Source organism: Anser brachyrhynchus (genome assembly GCF_964034855.1).
Source record: "Anser brachyrhynchus genome assembly, chromosome: 2".
Taxonomy (NCBI): Eukaryota; Metazoa; Chordata; class Aves; order Anseriformes; family Anatidae; genus Anser; species Anser brachyrhynchus.
The window spans coordinates 26,713,758-26,721,115 of NC_137695.1; positions in this window are offsets into that span (position 1 = coordinate 26,713,758).

Below are 7,358 nucleotides of genomic sequence, written 5' to 3' on the forward strand. Positions count from 1 at the left end.
ACCTTAAATGTCTCACTTATGGAAGATATGCCCTTTATGCCTGCTTCTCTATCAAGTATCATCTTTTTTGAGAGATAAGATACAGAAGCTGTGTCCACACAGATTTGGATTTCACAACAAACTATTTCAAAATGCATCAGGTTTGAAGCACTAATGAAACACAATGTGTGTTACCAAAGCAACTTTTAAAAAGCTAAAACATTTTTAATTGCATTTTTTACAACACAAACATGACAAACTTAACTAGACTCTTCAGATTATTTCAGGATGTATCAACACAAAATGGGCCCATGCGCACCTCATGAAGTTTAACAAGGCCAAGTGCAAGGTCCTGCACCTGGGCTAGAGCAATCCCAAGCACAAACACAGGCTGGGCAGCAAAGGGATTGAGAGCAGCCCTGAGGAGAAGGACCTGGGGGTGTTGGTGGATGAGAAGCTCAACGTGAGCTGGCAATCCGTGCTTGCAGCCCTGAAAGTCAACCGTATCCTGGGCTGCATCAAAAGCAGCGTGGGCAGCAGGGCGAGGGAGGGGATTCTCCCCCTCTGCTCTGCCCTCGTGAGACCCCACCTGGAGCCCTGCGTTCTGCTCTGGGGCCCCCAGCACAGGAAGGGCACCGATCTATCAGAACGAGTCCAGAGGAGGGCCACAAAAATGATCAGAGCACTGGAGCACCTCTCCTATGAAGACAGGCTGAGAGAGCTGGGGTTGTTCAGCCTGGAGAAGAGAAGGCTCTGGGGAAACCTTACAGTGGCCTCCTAGTACCTAAAGGGGGTCTACAGGAAAGCTGGGGAGGGACTCTGTGTCAGGGAGTACAGAGATAGGACAACGAGTAATGGTTTTAAATAAAAAAGAGGAGATTTAGATTAGATGTTAGGAGGAAACTCTCCACAATGAGCGTGGTGAGGCGCTGGCACAGGCTGCCCAGAGAAGCTGTGGATGCTTCATCCCTGGAGGTGCTCAAGGCCAGGCTGGATGGGGCTTTGACAACCTGGTCTGGTGGGAGGTGTCCCTGCCCATGGCAGGAGAGTTGGAACTGGGTTATGTTTAAGGTCCCTTCCAACCCATATTGTTCTATGATTTCATGATAAGTAACTAATAATTTAGAAAGCTTCCTGATGTGCTAGCTCACTCTTAGATGGAAGAGGCTTGCAAAAATATTTAGAAATAGATCATTATTGTACTGACTATTGAGCAATAATTCCCAAGCTATGGAGGGCATTGAGAGCAATTCTGATCCATAACCAGTGAGGAGTCAGACAGCAGTCACCGTCCGAGAGCTGCTTTACAAATACCTAGTCAAATTCGGAAGAGGACGTGTGGGCATGAAGACAAGGCAGACATGAGGAAGCAACCAGAGACCAACCTTGACGCTGCTACAGCTTAACTGTAGAAATAAGCAGAACATGGCAACACAAAGTGGAATGTCTTGAAGAGAGACTGCTGAAATCTTAATCTGAACCCATCAGTTTTGCTGAATGCAGATCATAGGACTGGACTAACGACAAGGGCAAATCCATCAGATGGCTGCTGACATGCAGGTGCTGCACCAGCTTCAGGTAAAAATAAAATCTGGCAAGCAAGCAAACTGCTTACCATGAAATCAGGCAGAAAGCACAAGCAAAGCCTGTGGCTTGCATGCTGAAAGATAAAAATGAGGGAAAGAGCTTCAAAAGCTGCCAGTCACAAAAAATTACAAAAATCTCTGCAAAGGCTGTGGCCTAAAACCATTTTAACCCCGTTAGCTGATCAAAGGGAAATTGCAGATTGCTTACTCAAAGATCTCAGCAATTTCTTAAGCCCTGCGTTCTTCATTTCTGCTAGAGCTAAAAAAAATACACACATATATATACATATATTTCTCTGCTCCCCATTCAAGAGCAGGGAGCAGAGATTCCTACAGCTGTTGGGCAGCTGTCACAGAGCAAGGCATAGTCCCTGCTCACACCTCACCATTATATGTAAATACGGTGGCACCAATTAGAAAGCTGGAATTTATGATAATTACCTGCTGAAGAGTTGGCATCTCAAGGGATTCAAGAATACAGATTCTTAGTGCCTTTGCAAAGAAAAAGGTAAAAACATTCCTGCAGTGACACCGAGGTATATCGATTTTCTCAACTGCTGAGAAAAATCCATGTCAAAATGACATCAACAGATTTGTTCGTGAGGCTGTTGAAAAGGCTTTTGCAGAAACAGTCTGGCTTTCATCCTCGTCCTAGTTTGAGGAGAGCAGAGTCAAGGTCTCTACCTGGCCTTTGCAGAACTAACCAAAGGCTCCAGCACTGTCAGCCACAAGCAGCCCGGAGGCACATGCATAAATGTGGATGTCCAAATAAGTTTGTGAACTTATTTTGCTTATTTCATGATGGCACGGGGTAATGCAGTGGTTCTCGGTGATGACAAGATGTCAAAACCTGTCACTGTCAAAAACAGCCCCAAGCAAGGCTATGTCCTAGCACAGCTCTTGTTTACTGTCTGCTGTGCAGCAGTACTTCTTGCTGCATCTGGAAGCAGCAGTGAAGGGAGCTGCTTTAATTATTTTATAGGTGGTAGAATTGCTAAGCTGGAGAGATGCCAGGCTAAATCAAAAGTCAAAGAGGTCCTCCCAGGCAATCTGCCCTTTGCTGCTGACAGAGCACTGGGTGTGCAGAGTATTACTGATGGCTTTGATCGTGCTGCCATGGCTCAGCCTTGTCACAAGCATAAAGCAAATAATGCTGCCTTTTTCCAGGCAGAAGCATGCTGAGCTAGTAGTGTGCCTTGCAATACAATACCGAAGACTTACAGGTGAAATCCCGCTGTCTTGGCTGCAAGCTGCCTTGAACAAACACCACGACTGATAACAGTCATGCAAAGGAGGGAGAGGGTCATGCAGCTTTTGAAAGATTAAAGCTGTGTGTGAAATAAAGGAGCCACTTGACTTCACATACAAGTAAAGGTGAGTCGTGTTCCTGTCCTCATCACTCTTCTGCTCATTAGGGGTCTCAGGCGATACAAAAGCATTGCACCGAGAGTATCAACCCATTCTGTGCACACTACTTTCACACTCTTTCAGATAAAAAAGCAGTCAGGACAACATCCTGAACAGTGAGATTTGAAGCACTGTCAAATATTAACCACTGCCAGTGTCTCTTGGAGGCTTAGCTACACTGGTGTGAGCACCAGTGCTTGCAGCATTCAAGGCATGGCACATAGTTGTGTTCTGCGGTGGAAGGTGCGGTGAAGTCCAGCCCAGCCTTATGAGAAGACATCCACAACGCAGGAGGCTCACTGCTGTCTGCTGTGGTGGCGGTGATGTATTGATGCCATCACAGCCTCTCACTGAAGTGGAACAACCCAATGACACAGAAAAGGAACGAGAGGGAAATGCCTAATTAAGCATTATTTCTGTGCTACCGCAATTTTTGTATGCATTGCAAGTAACAGGCAAGTTGCTCAGAAAAGAAAATTCAAGCACTGAATTTTCAGGGTACAATATCTCAGTAAAAAGGTACAAAGTGAGATTTTAAAATTCTACAGCTTTTAAAATACTTCAAGACAAAGAAAGGAAAGAAATAGCCTTGACACATATACCCTGTAACAAACAAGAAAAGCTATTATACACACTATGCTCAGATGTTTTGTGCTAAAATAGATACTTTTTGGTTAAGAGTTTTAGTATATGCAGCTTACTTATAAAATGTGGGGTTCTTAAATTGTATTGGCACCATGCAGCATAAAGAAAAGGATGAAATGGAAATGAAGAATAAATACAGAAGCGCTTGTTTCTTCATGAACTATGATTCCTACCCCTGGTTCCTCACTTTCTGGACTGTCCCACATGTTTACCAAAGCCTACTTTCAGATTTACATCAATGTAAATCCAGTTTAACACCACCAAGATTGATTTAATCTCACAGCTCCAAGTCCTGGTTACACTTGCATTACTGGAGTTGCTTCAAATACGTAAGTGTAGGTGTTGCCTGTGGAGGCTTTTACATGACTCAAAGGTAAGGAAACCTTCAAAGCAGAACATTATAATAGAATTATCATCAGTTCTGTGTCATGGAAAGTATTTCATACTCCTTGATTGGAGGGATGGCAGCCACAGCCTGAAACTCTAGAGGTGAATCAAGACTATAGGCAATGTATGACTGGAATATTCAGAGAACCAGGACCAGCAGAGACCAAAATTAACATGCTCACCTCCAGGTGAGATGGCAACAAGTCTTTGATGGACCTGTTTGTCCTGATCACCCAGTGTGCAATGAGCTGGCTGAGCCACGCTCTTATCGGGCAGGCACAGATTCGTGTACAGCTGCAGGCAGGAGATGTGCGGGGAGAGGCAAGGGCTGTTGTCAGGGTGCTCAGGGAGCTCCAGCTAAGGTCCTTCCCTTACCAGTGAGAGAATCACAGATTCAGTGAAAACAGAATTGCTGTGGTAGGGAGGTTGTTTATATGGGTAAACACATTCCCACAGCCCCTCATCATTCACTTTGTTACTGGTGTACAGAGCAAAGTGTTTACAAACCTGAGCGCAGCACTGCAATGAGCAGCTATTTCCCTTAGCATGGGAAGCGTACCTAGACGGAGGCAAAGTAGTCTGGAGGCCAAGACAGCAAGACAGAAGAGTCAGTGCATGAGAAGTAACAGAATCAATTCTGCTTGTATTTTCTGGCAATTTTGAGTAATAGTCTTAAAAGATATTTGGCAGTTACGCTGGGTTATTGCAAACCCAGCCCACGGGCCTGCCTAAGCACAAGCAAGCAGAATGACACATTCTTAGCATTGCTTTCAGTGGGAAGAACTTTACGCAGGTATTGCTTTATTGTTTCTGTCTGTGTCTAGATTTGTTTTCTGAAATTTCAAACCCTTCTGGTACAACCGATGTGAAAACTAAATATACTGTCATAAAGCAATGGTTTGAAAACATACTGATATCTAATCCTCAGGGTATAAAGGGTGAGACAGACAACTAAATATAGAGTATGCAAGTAACATCTGGTCCCTACACACAGGATGATTACCCACCCTTCCCTAGAATTAAGATGAAGATAATGTGTAAAATCTTTCAGCTAAGATTTACTTAAGCTAGAAGAGCAAACAAAACCAATACTAGCCCCATGGAAGAGTCCGTTTAAATTATACTCACTGTAAGTCTGAAAAAGCAAACAGATTCCTGTAGTTATACTGCTAAACACAAGATGGTTTACCTATTTGTGGTAATGCTCTTACTGTTTAGCTCTCAAAATACTTTCATTCAGATATAATGTTATATGGATATATACAGATATACACAGTTGTAACAGCGTATGTACATGTAAAGGTATAATTCATGTGAATTCATAAGCTATTTTACTCTTTTAAGCATAAAGTGTGAACGGATAATGTGGGGAAAAATCTAGGATCCGATCCAGCTCTCACTGAAATCACTGAGTTGCTACATCATAGCCTCTTGCATGCAAACATGTGCCAAGGAGCAAAGAATGTGGCCTTGGTGGAGCCAGAGCCTTTGCACAGTCCAAAAACACCCCTTCTGCACTCTGCCTTTCTGGAGGAGGTAAAATACGAGTGGCAGATTGAGAAGGCAACCATGGGATGCTGCAGAGTACTGCCTGATGTGAACTTCCACCCTGCTCTCAACCTCATTCAGCTCAACAGCAGGTTGTACATGAATTCCATCAGGCCATGATGGACTTTCTAGAAAAGAAACTAGACTTTGCCTTTTCTGCCTAATATCATTACAGGGAAAACACAAAGAAGAGCTGGAAGGTGCACAGAGCGGGGCGTTGGACCCTTGATACCCAGAAACACTGATATTTCTCTTCATCTGCTTTGAGTACCCTGGGTGGCTGGTCCTAGCAGCCCTTCAGCAGGCATACAGCACGAGCAGTGTGGTATCGTGTAGTTTAAACTATTAGGATTTGGCTGCCAACAACTTTTTAGGAGACATTGCTTGATTTTGACTTTGATACAGATTTTTTAGTAGACCTATCCTCCAAGAATCAGGTATATTTACAAGGTAACTAGTTCTTTCACTGCACGTTCCCAAGTGATGAGCAGTTAGATTAACTTAATTCGTTTTATTCTGTTGAATAGCACAGCAGATGTTTTTATCACAAGTTTGATTTGGGTGTTAGACAAATAAGACATTTAAATAATAAAAGAAAAATAATGTTCTATTTCTTCTCAGTATTTGAAAGCAGTTTCTAGTATCACCATGACACATTCCTTATTTACTAATTAACTTTTATTTCTGTGTATTTTTACTAAGCATTCTAAAAACAACTGGTTAAACTAAGTATTGATGAAAATACTGCATTTGGAAAAATCTATAATTTACTTTTAAAAGAAGGTTGGAAATTTCTTTATAGGACTACTATGTGTTTATATTACTCTTGTATCTGGAAGTCCTGGTAACAAACCCCTACGATGCTGCACTAAGTTCTGCACACATAGAAGAAAAAAAAAATACCCTCTCAGAGCTGGCAAACTGTTAAAATACCAGGGGATTTTAAGAACTACGTCTCTAGAAAAAGTATTATTGAGTTGTGCATTGTATATGTCTAGTCAAAGCTGGTTAAAACAGTCAGCAGATACCAGTCTTGTATTTTCATCTTTAAATATTAGGCATTCTCAAGAGAATTAAAAGTTCTTAAATATTTTTAAAACATCTGTATGTCTTTCAGAAAAGATGCTACAACACATCCCACTATCCCACTCTCCAGAAAATGAGGAACTCAGCCAGGAATCTACATCAAGTGACTTAAAGTACGTGCAGCTCTCGGTAGTCAGGGCTGAAACTATATCACAAAACCATGGGACACCTTACTGAGAAAGGCATAAACTAGTGCAGATACCAGCTGAAATTCTGTCTTGCAATACACAGGAAGCAGAACCTGCTGTTTGAAACACAGAGGGTTAATTCTGTTTTCCCATACAGTCTCCTTTGTAGAGCTGGCAAGAACTAGTTTCTAAAGAAAAAAAAAAAGAAAAAAAAGAGAAAAAAAAGAGAGATTTTATGCTTCTAATCTTCTTTGTATCAATCGATTTTTCGCACACACAGCCATGCTGAGAGCAGTGTGTTTGGATTATCGTTAACCTCACATAAATCATTACTGCTGTTAAGTCTTTCCCGTCACTTTCACAATTGGCTTGCCTTTACAGATTCAACCATTGAAGCAACCAGACTGCTCTTTCCATTTACTACAAACACAGGAGAACATGCTACTAACATAGAAGATTGTGGAATACTTTATATTATGCCACTTGGTAGCTACCCTCTCATAAGGACTTTGTTGAACTCTATATGTTGCTGCCTCAGTTTCATGGATGGCCCTTGCAGAGTACCACTTATTTGGTTTATTCATTAATAGTC